This window comes from Tamandua tetradactyla, chromosome 7 (genome assembly GCF_023851605.1).
Source record: "Tamandua tetradactyla isolate mTamTet1 chromosome 7, mTamTet1.pri, whole genome shotgun sequence".
Lineage (NCBI taxonomy): Eukaryota > Metazoa > Chordata > Mammalia > Pilosa > Myrmecophagidae > Tamandua > Tamandua tetradactyla.
The window spans coordinates 108,415,944-108,438,653 of record NC_135333.1 but is presented as its reverse complement, the minus strand read 5'-3'; the positions used below and the strand labels follow the sequence as shown (position 1 = coordinate 108,438,653).

At 36.7% G+C, this 22,710-nt stretch overlaps 1 pseudogene; it reads left to right on the top strand.

Annotated features, from left to right (window-relative positions):
• The first annotated feature begins 5,418 nt into the window (after window positions 1-5,418).
• LOC143690560 (pre-B-cell leukemia transcription factor 2 pseudogene) lies at window positions 5,419-8,141 on the top strand (annotated as a pseudogene).
• Window positions 8,142-22,710: the final 14,569 nt, after the last annotated feature.

The window sequence follows — 22,710 nt, the reverse complement described above, 5'->3', positions numbered from 1 at the left end:
AATTATGGGTAGGACCTTTTCATTAGATGACTCAACCCATTTAAGGTGGGTCTTGATTCGTTTACTGGAGTCCTTTAAAAGGGGAAACATTTTGTAGTTGCTTGAGAGCCGACAGAGACATGGACATTTGGAGATTCTTGGAGCACCAATGGAGAGAACGAACACCTAGACATGGACTTTTGTAGATGCAGAGCCAGCAGACATCGCCTTCCCATGAGATGCTAAGCAAGCCAGAACCCAGAATTGTGTCCCAGAGGAGCTAAGTGAAGGCCCACAGATGCACAGAGAGGAAACCACCAGCATCAGCAGCTGGACACAAAGGTACTGTGAACAAGGACCGGCAGACACCCGCCATGTGTCCTCCCAAGTGACAGACATCGGCCTTTCTTGAGTCAAAGTATCTGTCTCTGGGTGCCTTAATTTGGACATTTTTATGACCTTAGCACTGTAAACTTGTAACTTAATAAATTCCCTTTATAAAAGCCGTTCCATTTCTGGTATATTGCATCCCATCAGCATTAGCAAACCAATACATTGTAGGATGTTACTTCCATGATTAAGTTATAAACTATTGTGACTTTCATCCTGTTGGCATTCTTTCTCTCTCAAACTCTTCTTTCCTATTGCTCTAATGAAACAAACTGGAGGGTCCCACGTGGCAAAGAACTAAGGGAAGTCTGAGACTTTCAGTGAGAAACGAAGCTCGTCATGTACAAGCATATGTGACGCTGAATAAATATTCCATGTGCTAGATGGCTTCCTTTTGCCCTTGCACATCCATTCTCCACCCTTCTCCACACTTCTTAGTGCTCCCAGAAGTGATCTGTATGGTCTACTTCAGTGGACTCCCTTGCCCTCTGGTTTCTATTTAGTTTCTACCAGGGGAGGCACTGGCCAGAGATCAAAAGGAGATAGGAGAGTGAGGTCTGCGTATTTATTCCCCCAGAAATCTCTGTCTAGTTGCTGTCCTCTAAAAAGGACACAGTGCTAGTCAAGTACTAACCCCTAACACTGCTCATTCCCTTCCATTTCTAACCTGGGAGTTATTCCCCTATCTTGCTTGGCCTATGTTACTATCCCAGGTTACACCGTCCTTTGTTGCTTTTCCTAAACCTTGCACAAATCTTCGTAAATAGCTCCTTTCTAAACACTCTGCTTAGTCACAGTGCTGGTTTGAAACTTTTATGTACCCCAGAAAAGGCCATGTTCTTTAAATCTGTTCTTGTGGGTGCAGACCTACCATGGAAACTTTTTAATTAGGTTATTTCAATTGAGATGTAACCCACCAATTCAAGGTGAGTCTTAGTCCTTTACTGAAGTCTTTTATGAGAGAATAAAGCATAGAAAAACCTGAGAGCTGAGAGAGAGACACTTGAAAAGAGAGCTCATGGAAGAACAGTCCCAGAGATGCTAAGAGAGGACCCAAAAACACTTAGAGAGAAGTCCACTAGAATCATAAACTGAAAGCAATGGAAACCAGGAGTGAAGGAACAGAAAATGTGCCTTCCCATGTGACAGAGGTGTCCCAGATGCCAGCAGCCTTACTTCAGAGTCAAGGTATCATCCTGTTGATGACTTAATTAGGACATTTCCATGGCCTTAGAACTGTAAATGTGTAAACTAAGAAATCCCCATTGTAAAAGCCAGCCCATTTCTGGCATATTGCATTCTGGCATTAGCAAACCAAAACAGCCATCCAACTTTTGTGTACCATCTGTTACTTTCTAGGACCCAAATTGATACTGTAAATAATTTGATTCAATTTGTTTATTGAACATATACTATGCTGGGAGCTGTGACATGAAGATAATACAGATCCCCAAGTCTATCTGGGAAGACAGAAGCAATACCCACCAAATCAGACATTTTCTTTGATATTATATTTCAAAATCATTTATCTGTGGTGAGTGGCTCTATTATAATTTTTTTAAATTCTCTTATTGTTTTTTGTGTTTTTTTTTCAATTCTCAATTTCATTTATTTCATTTATTTCTGCTCTAACCTCATTTATTTCTATCCTTCTTGCTTTGGGATTAGTTTGCTGTTCTTTTTCTAGTTCCTCCAAGTATGCAGTCAGATCTTTCATTTTATCATTCTTCTTTTTAAATGTAGGTGTGTAGAGCTAGAAATTTCCCTCTGATCACTGCCTTCACGGCATACCACAAGCTTTGATATGTTGTGTTCTCATTTTCACTCATCTCAAGATATTTACTGATGTCTTTTGCAATGTATTCTTTGACTCACAGATTGTTTAAGGGTGTGCTGTTTAGCTTCCATATATTTGTGGATTTTCTAGTTCTCCACCTATTATTGATTTTCTGCTTCCTGCCTTTATAGGCAAAGAAAATGCTTTGTATAATTTCAATCTTTTTTAATTTATCAAGATTTGTTTTGTGACCCAATACATTATAAGAGAATTTACTTCAACCATATAATTCTATTATAATGTAAATTCTATTATAATGTAGTCTATCTTAGAGAATGATCCGTGAGCAGTTGAGAAGAATGTATATCCTGCTGTTTGGGAGTGCAATGTTCTTTAAATGTCTGTGTGGTCTAGTTCATTTATACTATTAGTCAAGTTCTCTTTTCTTACAGATGTTCTGTTCAGGTGTTCTATCTATTGATGAGAGTGGTGTATTTAAGTCCAGCTATCATTGCAGAGATGTCTATTTCTCCCTTCAATTTTGCAAGTGTTTGCCTCACGTGTTTTGGGACACCATGGTTTGATGCATATATATTTGTGATTGTTATTCTTCTTGGTGAATTGCCCATGTTATTACTACAGAGTGCTCTTTTTTTGTCTCTTATAACGATTTTTCATCTAAAGTCTATTTTATCCAAAATTAGTATAGCTACCTCAGCTCTTTTCTGCTTACTGTTTCTGTGGAATATCTTTTTTTCCAGCCTTTCATTTTCAACCTATTCATGTACTAGGGTCTAAGGTGAGTCTCCTATAAACAACCATCCTAAGGTTGGATCATTCTGTCAATTTGTCCATTCTGTCAATTTGTGTCTTATCATTGGGGCATTTAATCCATTAGCATTCACTGTTATTAATATAAGGGCAGAATTTACAAAAAATGACATACAAAAACCAAAAAATAAAATGGTTGAAGTAAATTCTATTATAATTTTAAAGTGGTTTTTCCCTGATGATTGTAGTAATACGTGCAATTGAAACCACAGGAAAAAATATAAAGTTTAACAGATTGGAAAATATCATCCATAAAACTGCCATGGTTGCCAGTTTGATTTATTTCTATTCATCCTTTGCCTAGACATGTGTTTTTACATAGCTTTTTCACATGATGTATAGAATTTTATATCTTGCTTTTTCACTTTATTAATATATGTCAATGGTATAAGCACCTCCTCATAAATATTTTGATGGCTATGTAGAATGCCATTATATAGGTGTTACCATATTTTATTTAATAGTTTATCTATGGTCTAATAATTGGACTTTTTTTCAATTTTTCACTATTAGAAACAACTTGTTGTGAGGTACAATGAGATGAAAGTCTTTTTTCCAGAGGAGGTTTAATCTGACTCTTGATGAGTGGAATGGATAAGAGAACTACATGTCAACAGGAGCATCTCAAAGTCAGGGACCAATCTCTCATGGCTAAGCCAGAAGTAAACTCCAAAGGAAGATTTAGAATGAGAATTGAAAGGGCCTTTCAGGAATAGTACTTCAGTTACACAGCAGGTGAAGTTTGCCCTGGAGTTGCAAGGTTACTTGGGATGCTTGAACAGGATTTGCAGGGCCAGCTCCTGAACATTTGCCCTTTGCTCACATTAAATCCCAGCTGCTCCTCCCAAACCTCTATGGACCGTCACAGGGAAGTCCTGGCAGGCATCTTCCTAACTAACATCCTGAGACTAATTTAGAGTAAAAGCAAAACTTGAGCTGAGCTTAATTGATCTAAACTAAAGCTGCCTGTTGAGATTTCCACACATGGAACCTCTGAGGATCTCTAAAAAGCAAATACTAATGAGGCCCTGAGGATATCCTCTCTGCTCTGTGTTCCTCTCCCCTTGGACATAATCCCACTGGCACCACAGGTGGAGGCAGGATGAGGACCTAACCTGGGCAGAGATTGGCTGGGGACCAGGTGTTTCCTTATAGTGTGCTCGACATGATTACTGAGCTTCTCCAGGGAGAAAAGTTTGGAAATTCAAAATCATTCTCTTGGCCTAACTTGGATGTGCTGGGCAGTTCTCTGAATTATAATTCACTGGGGGCAATGGCAAGATTTTACTTGAGATGATTAAATCTAGAAAAAGTTCAATCCACTTTTGGAACTTTCTTTGGTCTGTTTCAAAAAGTGAAGTGTAGCCAGCTCATGTTCTGGACCTTTGCAATGGGATTAGAAAACTTCTTTCAAATCAGGTTGGGCCCCTCCCCAAATTTCAGGGTCACAGGGAAGTTATCCAGGGATTCAGTCTACAGAGATCCCTCCTCCTCACCCTAGAACTAGAAGGTCTTCAGATCAAGCCCTCGTTCTTTCATTCAAAACATATATTCAGTCTACTATGTCCCAAGCAGGGTGATGAGTATTGTGGAAGACAGATGAATAAAATATGATCTTTGCCTTAAGATAGGTAAGAATTTAGCAGGAAAAAAAATCACAGCAATCACTGTACGAGGTAGAGCATGTTAAGTACGACAATTAACACACAAATGGAAATCAGAAAATATTCAGTGGTCTGAGTATAGACTCAATTTCTGACCTGAGAGATAAGAAGAGATCTCAGAGAGGATTTGGCATTTAACCTGGATCTTAAAATCTCCAAATGTTTTCCCTTTCTGTTCCCATGGCCACATCCCTGGATCAAACTTTCTGTCCCCATAGCCACAGAAAGATCAGACATTATCTCGTTTTTTCAATCACTCACTCATTCAACAAAAATTTTTAAGAATCTACAAAAGTACTAGATGTGGTGATACAACTGTGAAAAACACAAACGTGGTCCTTGCCTTCATGGAGCATACATTCTAGCTGGGGAGATAAATAAGGAGACAAGAGTTATGACAGAATTAAAGAGGTAGAGAATAGCAGGGGGACCAACTTTAGAGAGGAGTATCCGGAAAGGCATTTCTGAGAAAATGACACACTAACTGAGGCTTAAGGGAAAAGCATGAACTGTCCATGGAAGAAGTTAGGGAAGAAGGATTCTAGACAGAGGGAACAGCATACATAAAGACAATGAAAAAGGGAAGAGCTTGACAAGTACAAGAACTTGAAATAAGACTAATGTGTATGGAATATAGTGAATAAAGAAGAAATTAGAAAGAGATAAGGTTGGAGAGATAGGCAGAAAGAGGATAATGCATGGCCTTGAGTGTTGTTATTGTGAGTTTAAATTTTATTCGAAGTGTAGTGGAAAGGCATTGTTTTAAGAAAACGAGCAATGCAAACTGACTTACATTATAAGATCATTCTTGCTGCAGTGAGGAAAATTGACAGGAGGAGAGCAAAAGTAGAAATGAAAAGAACAATTACAAGGCTTTTCAAGTGGGTCTGTGCAAGAGATAATGGTGGCTGGGAGGATGACAAGGAAAAAAAATGGATCGATTCTACACATTTCTTGACAAAAGATTCAGTGGTACTTCTGGATGGATTTGTTGTTAGGAGTGAAGAAAATGATGGAATAAAAGATGGTGCCTAGGTTTCTGGAATGGGAAACTGCATAGGTTAATGTATTAGACTAGTACCTCTCTCCTTTTATTAGGACAATACATTCCTATTCATTATCATGTGACAGTATTCCTACTCATTGACTTTGGGCTTGACCAAATGACTTCATTTAACCAATGGAATGTAGTCAGAAGTGATAGTAGGCTGGTATCTTCAAGGTCATCTCATAGTTGCAAAAGAGCTACAGGATACCAGCAATGATGTCTTCATTCCAGGTAGGAAAAGGGGGAAGGACAAAGGGTAAAAGTCAGCTGAGTGAGGCCTCCCTATTTAAAAGTCATATTCGTGGAAGCCCCACAGCAAGCTTACACCTATCTCACTCACCAGGACTTAGTCAAATAACCATACCTGCCTGCAAAGAAGGATGAAAAAATGTTTAGCTGGGCCCACTGCTACACTCGATATTAGGATTTGATTTTTTAAAGATTAAAGATAAGAATAGATATTGGGTAAATTATGGTCTCTGTCATAAAACGTTTTAATAAGGCAGGAATAAACAACTGAGAGGCTGAATAAGGTAAGTGTAGAAAAGATGTCATCCATATTGTTGGAGACTTTAAAAAGGACAATTTCAGAGGAATCAGGATGGAAGCCAAACTACAATGGGGCTGAATCAAAAATTAAACACGGGGGCATGCAATGGTGGCTCAGTGATAGAATTCTCTCCTGCCATGCCAGAGACCTGGGTTCAATTCCAGAGTCTGCCCATGCCAAAAAAAAAGAAAAAAAAAAAATTAAACATAGGCAATGTAGATAACTTGTACAAACAATTCCTTTGGCTCCCCTCCCCCTCCTCCTTCCCTCCTTCTCTTTCCTCTCTTTCTCTCACACACATCCACCCACCACTCCCACCCCACTTGGACCTCCTCTGTCACTTCCACTCCATTTTCTCCTCTGACCTGAACTGGGGCCTCCTGGTGGGTACCCAACCAGTGCCCCAGATCTTCCTTCAGGACCAAGAAGACCCGGGCAGGAATAGGGGAGAGAAGGGGAATGCAAACGAGTTGGGGAGGGGGGAGACAGGCAGGGGTGGTGACAAAGAGAGCAGAAGCCCCAGAGAGTTTGGCAGTGTGAGAAACCGAGCAGAAGGGAACGGGGCCCCAGGGCACTCCCAACCACGGACAAGCGGCTGCTAGGGCTGCTCCCTCCAGGGAAGGGCGGGGAAGTCCTGGGATTGGTGGGTGGGGAGCTGGGGGTGGGGGAAGTGTTGTTGCCGGGAGTGTGGAAGGGTGTTTGCGGTCCAAGAAGTTGAGGGAAGCAAGACGACGTCAGGGACACGATGAAGCAAATATTGACCATCATTGACCAGAGCCTCGAAGAGACCCAGGCAAAAAACACTCACTAAACTGCCACCAAATGAAGCCTGCCCTCTTTCGTGTCCTGTGTGAAATCAAGGAGAAAATCGGCGCAGCATTAGAAGTTTCAAAGAGAAGGCACCGTTGGACCCACAGCTACTGACACGGAGGGTTCTGGCACGGAGGGTGGCTGGGTTTGGCAAAAGGGGAGGGGGTCCCTCAGCTGCAGCAACTGCAGCCGCAGCAGCCAGGGTGTGGATGGGGGACTTGTCCCTTGAAATCTCCTTGGAGCACACGGACTATCGCAGCAGCTTGCCTAGATCTGCCACATAGATCACTCCGAGCAGGGAAGTATGAGCACACATGTAACGAATTCACCGCGCTAGTCAGCAACCTCTGTGGGAGGAGAGCCGCACACGGCCGGTGGCACCAAGGAAATGGAGCGCACTGTGAGCGTTATCCCAGCCAGAGTTGGCACCATACAGATTCAGCTTAGGCAGAGCACCCGGGAGGCCGCCTTCATCTTGGGTTCCCGCTTCCAGGATGCCAGATGAAAACGACTAACATCTGTAACTTCCCCAGACCGGCCGCGGAGTTCCTTAATGAACATTTCTACACCACCTGATTAACCTATATCCTAACGAGGAGGCAAAAGAGAGCTCTCCAAAAGGAGTGGATGACCATCTCACAGGTCTCCAAATGGTTTAACAACAAGCAGATTTGCTCTAAAAGAAAACATCGGAAAGTTGCAAAAGAAGGCAAACATCTTTGCTGTCAGGACAGCTGTAAAAGTCACCCAGGGTGGCCACAACCACATCAGCTCTCTGACACCCTTTTCTTTTTAGGCTCTGGCTGCTTTTTCAATCTCTCAGGATCCGGAGAAATGTTCTGGGGATGCCCAGTCTCAAGAGAAACCGATTTTGCTTCCCATGTGGAATCAGTCTGGCACTCGGAGCCAGGAGACTATGGGGATAACCTCGGGGGAGGCCAGATGTACAGCCCCAGGGAAATGAGGGCAAATGGTGGCTGGGAGGAGGCTGTGACCCTATCCTTAGTGACAGACCAGGGAACTTCCACTCCTCCACCTGTAACTGATCTCGCCCTTCAGAGCCACAGGGTGGGGGTTTACAAGGAGACTTGAAACTCAGCCATCCAGAGACGACTCCCCAAACAGACTCTCAATGCTGGAGTGGTAATTATGGGGCAGGGAGAATGGTGTCTATCTGCTCCTTTTCACTTCCTTTCACTCTGCCATCCTCTTACACACAGAAATACACACACAAACCAATTTTCCAGGCCTCTGTGTTTCTCTATCACACACACACATACAACTATTTTGTGGGGTGTTTGTTTGTTTCTGTCTGTCTCTAGGCTCCTCCCACTTTCCCTTCCTCAACTCCCAATGCTCTGCTCTGGAATCTGTGGAGTCCCAGCGGCCAGCTGGACCAAAAATGCCAAAAATGGAGGCACACTTCTGAACAGAGAATATGGACCATCCTGTGCCTTTCCATTCCTTGCCCTTGCAGATGGCTTTATTACCTAATATGCACTTCATCTTTTATTTTTTTAATTTTCATTGATACAACAATGTACAAGCACATTACATTCTTAACACACAAACATTCCATACATGGTGTACAATCAATGGCTCACAATATCATCGCATAGTAATATATTCATCACCATGATCATTTTTTAGAACATTTGCATCACTCCAGAAAAAGAAATAAAAAGAAAAAAGAAAAAACTCATCACACATACCATACCCCTTACCCCTCCCTCTCATTGACCACTAATATTTCCATCTATCCAATATATATATTTTTTTATTTTAACATTTGTTCCCCCTGTTATTTATTTATGTTAATCCATATGTTTCACTCATCTGTTATGCAGTTCATCTTAGTTAATAGAATTGCTTGGGCAACTGAATGTCTGACTCAAAAGCATTATTCATCTGTACTACTACTGTGTTTTTTACTTCTAGCCTTTTCATTTGGCTCTTTCCTATAGTTTCCATCTCTGTACTGAAACTCTTCATCTGTTCATTTTTATTGCCCACCTTTTCCATTAGAGCCTTTAACATATATGATGTGTAAATGATAAGCCAAGAGTGAAGATAAAATGGAATCATGAAAAATACTTAATTATTCCACAAGTCAGAGGAAAAAGGGAGGGGAGGAATACAAAGAAGAGATGGAGCTAGTAATATGGTAGATTTCAGCCCAACCATATCATTAATTATGCTAAAAACAAACACTGATCAAAAGAAAGCTGGACTTGCAATCACAAAAAAAATCTGGAAAATCTTCTAATACTGGAAAATTTTAACACATGCTTCCAACTAGTCCATGAATCAAAGGAGAGGTCATAAGAAAAATTAGAAACTATTTTGAATTGAATGAAAATGAAAAATAAAAATAACAACATTTGTGAGATGTAGTTAAACAGTACTTAAAAGGATAGCAGCAAATATTTGTAGTAGAAAAGAAAAAATTTCAAACCTATAGTATAAGTTTCCATCGTGAGAATCTAGAAAAGAAGAGCAAATTAAATCCAAAGCAAGTTGAAGGAAGACAATAACAAAGATAAAAGAATAGATTAATGCAATTGAATATAGAAAAACATAGAAGAAAATCAATGGAGTAAAAAACTAGTTCTTTGAAGAGTTCGATAAAATTAATAAATTTCTAGCCAGACAGACTAAGAAACTACAAAGAAGATTCAAATTACCATTATCAGGATAAAGAAAACACATCTCTATAGACCCCACAAATATTAGAAGGACAATAAAGGAAAATTACAAACAATTTTAAGCCCAGTATTTCAACAAATTAGATGAAATGGACACATTTCTTATAAAGTACAAGCTCCCAGATACTACTGAAGAAGAAATAGACGTCATGAGGAGTATTTTATATATTGTATAAATTCTACTCATACTTAAAAATATTCCAACAGAGAAAACTTCAGGCCTAGATAGGTACAATGATGAATTCTACCAAATATTTAAGGGGGAAAAAATTCTACACAAACTTCCAGAATATTGGAGATAAAGGAATACTTCCCAAATCATTTTCTAAGGTCAGCATATCAAAACAGGAAAAGAAAACAAAAGAAAGCTACACTGGGTGAAAGGGAAAATACAACCAAAATTATAGAATTAATAAAAGACAGTTAAGAGATGTGGGAGATAGAACAAGAAAAACAAAAATATGATAACAACCAGAAAGACGGAGGAAGAGACACTATTCAAAGAGATAATGGCTGACTGATTTTCACAAGTTAATGAATAACATTTATCCTAGGTGAGAAAGAAACATTATATTAATAAATTATACATAAAATACATATAAGATAATTTGGCACAGTGAGAACAAAGCATATGGGCCCTATTAATAAATATAAATGTCCACAATTCACCAATTAAAGGAATAATGGTTTTACATAGCTCATAAAGCAAGACCTAACTATGCTGGATTTAAGAGACATGCAAAAACTAATATGATTCAGAAAGGCTAAAAATAAAGGATTGGGAAAGGAGACACTACAGAAGATATATATTTTAATAACACTAATAATGGAAATTTTTAATACACCACTCTCAAATGGACAAAGAAAAGTAAGGATATAGAAGAGCTACACGACTTAATCAGTAAACTGATCCTAAGTATATTCGTTGAAGTTTACATTATAGAAAATATATCTTCTTCTCAAGTACACAGGTGAAGTCACAAAAATTGATCTTTTCAACCTTGGGGTAAGCAAAGATGCTTTTAGACTGGACCCAAAACTCAAAACCAGAAAAAAAATCGATAAATTGGACTTCATCAAAATTTAAAATTTCTGTCTTTTCAAAGACACCTTTTAAAAAAGGAAAACTGCAGAGTAGGAAAATATATTTGCAATGCATTTACTAGATAAAAGAATTGCATCCAGAAGATTTGTAGAAGTCCTATGAAAAAACAACACAATTTCAGAATGAGCAAAAGGCTAGAAAAGATATTTCATAAAAGAAAATATAGAGACAGCCTATAAGCATATTAGAAAAGAGTCTCAACATTCCTCCCAGGCAAAATGCAAATTAAAACCACAATGAAGAGCAGGCTGCGGCAGCTCAGCAGGCAAAGTTCTAGCCACCATGCCAGAGACCGGGTTTGATTCCTGGTGCCTGACTATGCAAAAAAACAAAACAAAACTACAGTAAATTACCATATCTTACTGCAATATATTGTAAGTGGAGGTATAAAATGGTAAGATAACTTTGGAAAACTGTTTGCCAGTTTTCTATAAATTTAATCATACACCCAATCTATGAGCTGAATATTCTACATCTAGATATTTACTTAAGAGAAATGAAAACATTTGCCCAGAAATGTTTATAGAAGCTCTGTTCATAATACCCAAAATCTGCAAATAACCCAAATTCCTATCAACAGCAAAATGAATAAATAATTGTGGTATTTCATATCATGAAATATTATTCAACAATAAAGAAAGTTACACACATACAATGTGAATGAATCTCAATTATGTTGAGTGAAGAAAACCAGACACAAAAGAGTACTTATTGTATGATTTCATTTATATGAAATTCAGGAAGAGTAGTCATCTCTTAGGATTGGAGGAATTATCTAGAAAGTGATATAGAAAAGCTTTTGGGGAGGACAGCAACGTACTGTAGATTATGCAATTTTATATACATTTTGTCAAAACTCATTGTTTTACTCTTGAGATCTGGACATTTGTCTGTATATAAATTTTACTCAATTTTTAAAAATAAATGAAGAAAAAGATGAAAGGAAGTCAAGGAAGGGTAATAAATATCAAATATAGGCAAAGAAGACCCAACATGCATATAAGGATTCTTACCTGGGAGCCCACAGATCCCCAAGGGTTCCATAAATAGAATACAGGAAGATTTGTGAATTTGGACTGGTAAATTATTATATCTTATTTTCATTTACTCTTACTGAAATTTAGCAATTCTTTCAATTATGAATTTAGTTAATAAACCACATATTAGCAGGATTTGAGATTTTCTCACTGTGTTTTATATCACATTACAGTTATTATAGATATTTTGAAACATCATTTATGTTCATCCCTACTTCATAATTTTGGTAGCTGTCAGATTATCTCTATATCATGTTATCATGGATACCTATGTTTTAAATGTAGGCTTGATATTTAATGCACTGACAAAGAAGCACATCAGATTGACTTCTGTCATGGCCGATTGAGGAGCTCCACTGACCCATTTCCCAGTGAAAATTATTTTTAAAACAATAATCTAAAGACTCTGGAAATGGTCCTAAGAGTAAATGGCAAAAGAAAAACATCTGTTCAAGATAATCTATGAATATTTGGTATGCAAGGTAAGAATCTGAGGTATTTGAACAAAGATCACTCCCTGTCTCCCAGTCCCCAGATCAGCAAGGTAAATAATCCATTCCAGACCACTGACGGCAAGAACACAGGACTCCCTGTCCACTAACTCCCAGACAGAGGGTTTCCTTTCCAGGAGGAGCAGGATGCAGCACCTATTCTTGAGGCTAAGTCCTAGGAGAGTGCAGTTGGCAGGTAGGCCTCAATTCTTCTACGAGACCCTCACTCATGAGACTAGGCTCTACCTTGAACACAGTACACTGAGAATACTAGGGTCTCAATTGCCCTTGTTCTAGTTTGGGATCCAGTGATTCCATGCCAGGAAAAGCAAACTAAGAGGACCTCAGGCTAGTACCACTTTTCACTGAGTGATCATTTCCTTGAGCACTGGATTTTGAGAAAATCCAGCACCCTTTCATGATAAAAACACTCAACAGTCTAGGAATATAAGGAAAGCTCCTCAGACTGGTAAGGGGCATCTACAAAAAGCTCTCAGTTAACATCCTATTTAATGATGAAACTCTGGATACTTTCTCTCTAGATCAGGAACAAGACAATAATGTCTATTCTTGACACTTCCATTCAAGATTTACTGGAAGTCACTCAGAGAGAAGCTCCCTGTTATGCCCACCCCTAGCTGTAGAGCCTTGGCTCAGAAATTTTGCGTGGGGGGCTGGAGTGGGGAAGCAGACCATGAAAGAGAAGCTCCTAACCTCTTGACCTTATTTACAACAGAGCATGCAGAAATTCATGCCTAAGGACATTCTCAAGAACAGTGGAGGTTGTGGTGAAATACAGTAGGGATATTTGTGGGTTTAATTAAGACACAGCCTAGACTATAGTTCAACAGTTTGCAGGATAGAACTAGAGAATAAATATGCTGGGAGAAGCTCTCCTGGGGTCAGAACAAATATCAAACTTGGACCTTGGGCACTACTCAGTCAGAATTTGAGTGGATTAGTTTGTGGAGGAATATATGCCTGAGGGAGTTGCTGAAGTATGGAGCAATCAGCCAGCAATTGGTGGAATTTAACAACTGGGTGCTATCAGAGAAAGAGAGGAAAAGAACTCTACCAAAACTATTGTCAGCTGAGGGTGACTGTGGGCCTATCCAAAGCTGCACATCCTTGAGGAGCAACATCAGAGACTATGAGGAAGAAATACTGTTCATTGAAATAATCCAGTCAGTCATTAACCAAATAAACAAATAATTAATAATAAGTCCTGGGGATGGCAGGTGTCAGTACCCAGAGTTACAATATATTATCTAAAATTACTTTAAGATGATTTAATTTAATTAAAATAAATTTAAGATAATAAACTAAAATAATTTTACTATTATTTTATTTATTATTATTACTGAATATGTGTTTCCAAATTTCTTAAAAGTTGTGAGGTATGCAAAGAACCAGGAAAGTATAACTCATATATACTTTCAGGCAATAGAAAGTATAAAAAGATCAGGCAACAGAAACTGCCTGTGGGAGCAACAAGATGTTGGATTTAATGGCAAAAGACTTCAAAGTAGCCATTATAAGTATTTGCTTTAAATGAACAGAAACCATGATTAAAGAGGTAAAGGGAGTTATGATGCCAATGTCACATCAAGTAGAAAATATCAATAAAAACAGCAAATATTAAAGAAAACCAAATGAAAAGCCTGAAACTAAGAAGTACAAAAGCTGAAATTAAAAAAAATTGCTAGAGGGACTCAACAGTAGAACTGAACTGGCAAGAGAAAGAATTAGTGAACCTGAAGATAGATCAATAGGGGTTGTGTAAGTCATAGGGAAAAAAAGAATACAACTGAACAGAGCCTCATAGAAATGCAAGACACCATTAAGCATACCAACATGCATGTAATGGGTGTACCAGAAGGAGAGGAGAGAGGGAAGGAGCAGAAAAAAATATTTGAAGAAATAATGCCAGAAAGCTTCCAAAATTTATTGGAAAACAGTAACTTCCAAATACAGGAAGCCTAATGAACTTCAAGCAGTATAAATGCAAAGAGGTGCATAAAGAGACACATTATGTAAAAATGCTGTAAGTTAAAGACAAGGAGAAAATCTTGAAAGCAAGAAGACAAAATTAACTCATGACTTACAAGGAAACCCCAAGAAGATTAACAGATGACTTTTTAGCCAAAACAATGGAAGCTAGAAGACAGTGTGATAACATATTCAAAGGACTCAAAGAAAAAATCTCAACCAAGAATCCCATGTGCAGCAAAGTTGTCTTTCAAATATGAAGGCAATAAACACTACTCAACTCATTTTCTGAGAACAGTATTATCCTGATAAAATCAAATAAAGTTGTCATAAGAGAAGAAAAATACAGACCAATATCTCTTATGAATATGGATGCAAATGTCCTCAACAAAATACTAGCAAAACAAATCCAGCAACATATTAAAAGAAGTTTACACAATAACTAAGTTGAATTATCTCAGGAATGTAAGATTTGTTTCATATCTGTAAGTCAATTAGCATAATACATCATATCAATAGAATAAAAAACAAAAATCACATGATTATCTCTATGGAATCAAAACATTTGAGAAAATCCAGCACACTTTCATGAGAAAAACACTCAACCATCTAGGAATATAAGGAAAGTTCCTCAGACTGGTAAGGGGCATCTACAAAAAGCTCACAGTTAACATCCTATTTAATAATGAAACTCTGGATACTTTCTCCCTAGATCAGGAACAAGACAAGAATGTCTACTCTTGGCACTTCCATTCAACATTTACTGGAAATTCTTCTCAAGGAACTTTGGCAAAAAAATTAAATTAAATTAAAGGCATCCAGATTGGAAATGAAGAAGTAAAGTTCTCTATTCTCAAGAGACATGATCTTGCATTCAGAAAATACTAAGGAATCTACAAAAAAAAACTTTATAACTAACAAGCAAGTTCAACAAGGTTACAGGATACAAGATCAATAACATGCATAAATCCACTGTATTTCTATATGCTTTCAATTAACAATCTGAAAATGAAACTAGGAAATCAATTCCATGCACAATAGCATAAGAAAGAATAAATATAGTGTATTAGTTAGGGTTCTCTAGAGAAACAGAATCAACAGGGAACACTTGCAAATATAAAATTTATAAAAGTGTCTCACGTGACCGCAGGAACGCAGAGTCCAAAATCCACAGGGTAGACTGTGAAGCTGACGACTCCAATGGGTGGTCTGGATGAACTCCACAGGAGAGGCTCACCAGCCGAAGCAGGAATGGAACCTGTCTCCTCTGACTCCTCCTTAAAGGGGTTCCCGTGATTAGATTAAGTATGCCTCATTGTAGAAGACACTCGCCTTTGGCTGATTACAAATGGAATCAGCTGTGGATGCAGCTAACGTGATCATGATCTAATTCTATCAAATGTCCTCATTGCAACAGACAGGCCAGCACTTCCCCAACCAGATAAACAGGTACCACAACTTGGCCAAGTTGACACATGTCCCTGACCATGACATATAGTAATAAAGTTGATTTAAAAAATGAGAAGCTTTTACTCTGAAAACTACACAACATGATTAAATAAATTTAAAATCACCTAAGTAAATTGAAAAGCATCCTCTGTTCATGGATCAAACATTGAGATGGCAAAATTGCCCAACAGGTTCTACAGATTCAATACAGTTTCTCAGAATTCCAACTGATTGCTTTGTGGAAATTTACAAGCAAATACTAAAATTCATATGGAATTGCAAGTGATCCAAAAGAGCCAAAACAATCCTGAAAAGGAAAAACAAAGTAGGAGAATTCACACTTTCCAATTTCAAATATGACTGAAAAACAATAGTCATCAAGAAAGTGAGGTATTGGCACAAGGGCAGACATATAGGTCAATGGAATAGAATGAGCATCCAGAAATAACTTCATACATCTATGGCCAAATGATTTTCTTTTTATTTCAACTGATTTTGACAAGGGTGCCAAGACCCACAGGGAAAGAATAGTCTTTTCAAATGATGTTGGGACAACTGAAAAAGAGTGAAGTTGGATCCTTACCTCATACCATATACAAAAATTAAAATAAAATGTCCTAAAAGTATATAAAACTCATAAGAGAAAGCATATGTGCAAATCTTCATGATCTTAAATTTGGCAAAGGATTCTTAGATATGACATATAGAAGAATAAGGGGGAAAAAAGTAGATAACTTAGACTTCATAAAAATGAAGAACTTTTGTGCTTCAAAGGACATCATCAAGAAACTAAAAAGACAAACCATAAAATGGGGGAAAAAGCATTTGCAAATCATATATCTGATAAATGGCTTGTATCCTTAATACATAAAGAACACTTACAAATTAATAATAACAACCAATTTAAAAATGAGCAAAGGATCCGAAAAGACATTTCTCCAAGGAAAATAAACAAATGCCCAATAAGTGCATTAAAAGATGTTTGACATTCTTAGTCATCAGGGAAATGGAAATCAAACCACAATGAGATATCACTTCACATTTACTAGAATAACTAGATTAAAAAGTCATACAACAACAAGTGTTGGTAAAGATTTGTTGAAATCATAACCCTCACACATTACTAGTGGGAATGTAAAAATGGTGCCGCCACTTTGGAAACAGTCTTGCATTCCACAAATGATTAAACATAGAGTTACCATATGACCCAAAAATTCGACTCCCATGTACACACCTAGGAGAAAAGAAAACATATGTCCATGCAAACACTTGTACCCAAACATTTATAGCAACGTTATTTCTAATATCTAAAATGTAGAAACAAACCAAATGTCCATCAATGGATGATGGGATAGGCAAAATATGGTATATCCATACAATGGAATATTATTTGACCATGAAAAAAAAGAAAGTACTGCTACATGCTATGCCATGGATGAACCTTGAAAACTTTATGCTGAATAAAAGAAACCAATTACAAAACAGCACATATTATATTATTTCATTTATATGCAATGTCAATAATATAGAAATCTATAGACACAGGAAGTAGATTAGTTGTTGCTTAGGGCTAGCAGAGGGATTGGGGAGAGGAATAGGTCAGTGACAACTAAAAGATACTGAATTTTTTTTTGAGGTGATGATGAAAATGTTCTGAATTGACTGGTATGATGGTTGTATATATTTATGAGCATATTGAAAACCATTGAATTATATACTTAACATTGGTGAATTGTATGACATGAGTTATATCTCAATAGAGCTGTTTGAAAATTAAGGAAACACGTATTACATAGGACAGTATTTCTCATTTAATAAAACTGTACTTGAATATAATTGTTTTTCTATGTAAACCAATATATTTTTAAACTTATGTGTTTTATTTTATGTGTTTAAAAAATTATCCTGAGAACTTTCAGGCTTCCACAGGGTTAAAAATCCTGGGATAATAAGATGACTTGAAACTCCTTAATAAAAAGGAATACTGTGTACCTGAGAAAATTGACTCACAGAGATCAATATGAAGACTTAATCTATTAAAACTATAGGACTCTGAACAAACAAACAAAAAAAGGTATCCATACAAATAGACCAAGTCACCTATAAGGAAAAGAGTACCAGCTTGCCATCAGATTTTCAACAGCATTGTTTTAATGCCAAAAATCAACAAAGTAACATATTTTAGACCTTAAAATAGATAATATAAGTCACAGATTTTTTATCTAATGAAACTGACCTTTGAGTATAAATGCAAGAACTCGAGAATATTGTTTCTGAGGCATCTACTAGAGAACACGCTTTAGACAATCAAAATGATTGGAGAGGGATTGACATAAGATAACTGAATATTTGATGAAAGTTTCTCTTAAAGACAAAGCTAAAATGATAGAAGTAAAATAGCAGTATTTTGCAACTCATAATTAATTCATGGACCTAGTTAATGGCTATCAGTAGCTGATAGCATTACATGCAAAAAGAGGCAACCAGACCTTGTCTACCTCTTGGAAGAAAGAAATCAAACCTGAATCTGATAAAGCCTCTAGATCTAACTGCCAATTTATTGAAGACACAGGGGACACAATAACGTGTCAAACACCACCACAAGAATACAATAAATAAAATATAGAATGTAAGAACCCTTACAGGACAAACAAAATGATTTCTTCAACAAAAGACAGAAAGAGGAAAAAAAGATAGCAGAGGAACAGTACAGATTAAAAGACTTAATAGACATTATTAATCAATAATAATGTGTAGGACAATCACAGTATAAGGACATTGACAAATATTTGAAGTGTTAAGGAATTTTGTTAATATTTTTGGGTTGGATGATAATATTGTTTATTTAAAAGTTTCTTATCTTTTGGAGATATGTACTCAATATTTATAAATCATTTGATATGATATCTGGGATTTGCTTCAAAATAATAATGGGTAGTAGGTGCAAATATTGCTGAAACAAAATGAGTCATATATTAATAAAAGTTGAAGCTAGATGATAGTTATACAATTATGTGATTCTAATTTTGAATATATGGACAAATTTTCATCATAAAATGCTTAAAAACTAGTGAATTTCAGGACTGGCCACCATGGCTCAGCAGGCAGAGTTCTCGCCTGCCATGCCAGAGATTCAGGTTCAGTTCCCGGTGCCTGCCCATGCAAAAAAAACCAAAACTAATGAGTTTGAGAAAAGAGAAAATATCAAGTAGATAGCTTTTACTTTCTTTTGATTGAAAAATGTTGCATTTGTTTTTATTTACTTTAATTGCACAAGTGAATATAATAGCAAATACTCAATAAACAGATGAATGAGTTTATGTCAATTCCATCATTTTGATAGTCCCATTACTGCACAACGGAATTTGTTCTTTAACTTTAAAAGTTGAACATCAAGTACAACAACACCAAGTAGTTAAATCGAGTATATTTAATGCTCAGATTGATGTATCAATAAATGGTATAACTGAATTATATTGTTAGAAGAATCTCTGCTACAGAGGGATTATACCATGTTTGCCTTCCTTCTTTCACTTCCTTTTGTTCCCAAACAACTTCTTGGTGTTTCTCTGATTTATACTTCTAATACTTAGCAGTAGTTTAGAATTCTATTTCAACATTTTTATTGTAAAGTTTAACATATATACAAAGGGAAGAATAAAAATAAAAAAGCAATAAGTTTCAAAGCACACATCAACAAGTAGTTACAGAACAGATTGCATTCATTGCATGCCTCTCAACATCTTTCCTTTTTGTAGCTGCACCATATTCCATCATATAAATATATCACAGTTCATCATACTGATTCTCAATCATTGTACCCTTTGGATCTCTCCATGTATTGGGCATCTTGGATAATGTCCAAAATTAAAAAAAAACACATCTTATAGTATTGTCATCTGGTTGTACAATCAGCAGCACTCTCAATTTTAGACGATTTTCATTGGTCTTTACCACAGTCATAGTAGCAGAATCTTGCAGTATCTATCTTTTTGTGTCTAATTTATTTCACTTAGCAATATGTCCTCAAGTTTCATCCATGATGTCATATGTTTCAGGACCTCATTTCATCTTACTGCTGAACAATATTCCATCATATGTATATGTCACATTTTGTTTATCTATTCTTCTGTTGATGAGCATTTGGATTGTTTTTGTCTTTAGGCAATTGTGAGTGCTGCTATGAACATCAGTGTGCACATGCCTGTTCATGTCACTGCTCTGAGCTCTTCTGGGTATATACTGAGAATTGTTGATAGGTCATAGACAACTCAATATTTAGTTTTCTGAGAAATTGCCAAACTGTCTTCCACAGGGGCTGCACAATTATACATTCCCACTAAAAGTGAATAAGTACTCCAATTTCTCCATATCTTCTCCAATATTTGTGGTTTTGTTTGTTTGATAGCAACCATTCTTATAGGTGTAAGGTGATAACTCATTGTCATCTTGATTTGCATTTCCCTTATAGCTAATGAAAACAAGCGTCTCTTTATGTACTTTTTAACCATCTGTATTTGCTCTTCAGAAAAGTCTATTCATGTCCTCTGCCCATTTTATAATTAGGTTGTTTGTTCTTTTGCTATTGAGCTATCTAATTTTTTATATACACAGGACATCAAGCCTTTATCCTATATGTGGTTTCCAAATATTTTCTTCCATTGAGTTGGCTGCCCCTTCACCTTTTTGACAAAGTCCTCTGAGACACAGAACTCTTGATCTTAAGAAGTTCCTATTTGTTTACTTTTTCTTTTGCAGCTTGTGCTTTAGGTGTAAAGTTAAGAAGCTATCACCTATTACTAGATCTTGAAGATGTTTCCCTGCATTTTCTTCTAGAACTTTTATGGTACTGGCTTTTACATTTAGGTCTTTAATCTACTTTGAACCAACTTTTGTATAGGGTCTAAGATGGGGTCCTTTATCATTCTTTTGGCTATTGATACCTAGATCTCCCATAACCATTTACTAAAAAGTCTATTTTGTACCAGTTCAGTGGATTTGGGGGCCTTGTCAAAAATCAGTTGACCGGGCAGTGCAATGGTGGCTCAGTGGCAGAAATCTCGCCTTCCATGCCAGAGACCCAGGTTCAATTCAAGAGCCTGTCCATGAAAAAAAAAATCAGTTGAGCATAGATTTGGTGTTCTATTTCTGCACTTTTGATTCAATCCCATTGGTCAATACTTCTATTTTTGTACCAGTACCATGCCGTTTGACCATTGTGGTTTTACAATAAGTTTTAAAATCAGGAAGTATTAATTCTCCCACTTCATTCTTCTTTTTTAGTATGTTTTTAGCTATTTGGAATTTCTCTCCCTTCCAGATGAATTTGGTAACTAGCTTTTCCAAGTCTTCAAAGTAGGTTGTTGAAATTTTGATTGGTATTGCATTGAATCTGTAGATCAAGTTGGGTAGAATTGACATCTTAACTACATTTATTCTTCCTATCCATGAGCAGGGGATGTCTTTCCATCTATTTATATCTTCTTTGATTTCTTTTAGAAATATTATGCAGTTTTCTATGTACAAGTCCTTTATGTACCTAGTTAAGTTCATTCCTAGAAACTTGATTCTTTTCATTGCCATTTTGAATATGATTTTTCCCCAATTGTCTCTTCAGATAGGTTATTGCTTGTGTATAGAAATGTTAGTGATTGCCATTTTGAATATGATTTTTCCCCAATTGTCTCTTCAGATAGGTTATTGCTTGTGTATAGAAATGTTAGTGATTTTTGTACATTAATCTTGTATTCTGCCAATTTTCTGAACTTGTTTATTAGCACGAGTAGCTTTCTCATGGTTTTCTAAGTTTAAGATCATGTCATCTGCAAATAAAGTAAGCTTTACTACTTTCTTTCTGATTTGGATGCCTTTTATTTCTCTCTCCTGCCTGATCATACTAGCTAGAACTTCTAGAACAATATTGAATAACAGTAGTAATAATGGACATCCTTGTCTTGTTCCTGATTTTAAGGGGAATGCTTTCAAGCTCTCACCACTAAGTATCATGCTGGCTATGGGTTTTCCACATATGCACTTTATGATATTGAGGAAGTTTCCTTTGATTCTTATCTTTTGAAGTGTTTTTATCAGGAAAGGATGCTGAATTTTGTTGAAGTTTTTTCAGCATCAATTGATATGATCACGTAATTTTTTCCTTTTGACTTGTTAATGTGCTTTATTATGTTGATTGATTTTCTTGTTTTGAACTATGCTTGCATTCCTGGTATAACCCCCATTGGTCATGATATATGATTCTTTTAATGTATCATTGGATTCAATTTGCTAGTATTTTGCTGAGAATTTTTGCATGTGTATTCATTTGTAGATTGGTGTGTAGTTTTCCTTTCTTTAGCATCTTTAACCAACTTTGGTATTAGAGTGATGTTAGCTTCATAAAATGAGTTAGGTAGCATTCTTTTTTCCTCAATTTTTTGGAAGAATTTGTGCAGGATTGGTATTAGCTCTTTTTGGAGGGGTTTATAGAATTCCCCTGTGCAGCCATCTGTTCCTGGGCTTTTCCTTGTTGAAAGATTTTTGGTGACTGATTGAATTTCTTTACTTGTGATTGGTTTGTTGAAATCTTCTAGTTCTTCTCAAGTAAGTATAGGAAGTTTGTGTGTTTCTAGGAATTTGTTCATTTAATCTAAGTTGTCTAGTTTGTTGACACATAGTTGTTCATAGTATTTTCTTATGAGTTTTAAAGTTTCTTCAGGATCCATAGTAATGACACCCCACCCCACACCCCATTTCTGATTTTATTTGCATCTTCTCTCTTTATTTTCTTTCTCAGTCTAGCTAAGGAGCCATTAATTTTATTGATTTTCTCAAAGAACCAGCTTTTGGTTTTGATGATCCTTTTTCTTGTTTTATTGTTCTCCAATTTGT